This window comes from Camellia sinensis, chromosome 9, assembly GCF_055761805.1.
Source record: "Camellia sinensis isolate YWXY chromosome 9, ASM5576180v1, whole genome shotgun sequence".
NCBI lineage: Eukaryota > Viridiplantae > Streptophyta > Magnoliopsida > Ericales > Theaceae > Camellia > Camellia sinensis.
This window is the reverse complement of record NC_138969.1, coordinates 73635459-73636765: the sequence shown is the minus strand read 5'-3', so window position 1 is coordinate 73636765 and position 1307 is coordinate 73635459.

Genomic DNA, 1307 nt, shown 5'->3' with positions numbered 1-1307 from the left:
ATACCTCCACCACCACTTCAATAGCAAGCATTCATTCACCTCTCCTAAGTCTCTCACACCCAAACCTCCTTGACTTTTACTTCTTGTGATCTCCTTCCATTTGACCAAGTGCACTTTCCTTTTATTAACATTCCCTCCCCACAAAAAAGATGACTGCAACTTGCCTAAGGCTTTAACAACACCCTTAGGCATTCTAAAGAGAGAAAGAAAATAGATTGGCAAATTAACAAGGACTGACTTGATCAAGGTTAATCTCCCAGCATAGGAAAGAAGCTTCCTCTTCCAAGAGGCCAGCTTTTTCTTCACCTTCTGCACAACTGGGTCCCAAGTACTCTGTTTCCTAGGATTAGCCCCTAAAGGGAGACCAAGGAAAAAAAAGGGTAATTTCTTAGTTAAGCAATTCAAAACCCTAGCAAACTCCTTAGATGAAGCTTGGGAATTTGTACTTGGTAGGCCCTATTACCCTTGAGATGAAGGATCTTCGAACTGTGGCTTCTCAGGCTATTGTTTACCGTGAGAGCCTGGTTTCTGTTCAGAAAAGAGGCAAAGAATTTGATCATTCATATATTACACTTCATCTTAAGTTCGATGTTTTCCATGACTCATACTGGGATAATCGAATAGATTCTCATGTCACTTATTGTAGCTCCGATGATGATACTTAGGATGTATATGAATTTTCAAATTAGGATGTATTTGAATTTTAAATTAGCCAAAGGCAAAAGAAATGAGAATAATAAGAGAACAAACTACTCATTTGAGAACTTTCTTTTTGAATAATTTCTTTTGTTTTCAACATCAAGCATGTTTTAGTTTTGATAATTTCGGTTTCACTAAAATTTTCTTTTTATATCAATTTAGGTTTGCTTGCTTCAATCAAAATATAGTTGAATTATGAAAAAAACAAAAAAAAAACAAAAAAAAATTATAACCAAACACCACATAAGGTAACACTATAATAAATCAAATCAAAGACCACAAACATATTAAACCAAAGGTATATATGTTACACGCTCCAAACAATTTTCCTTCAAAATGTTTAAATTTAAGAAGGAAAATTGTTTGGAGCGTGTAACATATATATATATATATATAGTTTATTTATCAAAATTTAAATTAATAATTTTTTAAAATGAATGCTTCCAACTGATCTCGAACTCATCATTCTGCACAATTTAAAGATTAAATGAGTTTAAAATCAATCCAATTATATTTATTTTAAATTTTAAAAAAGGGGAATAACAGCTTAGTGGAAGCAGAATCAAAATTTGGGAGATGACCCTCAAATATTTTAAATAGCCTTCATT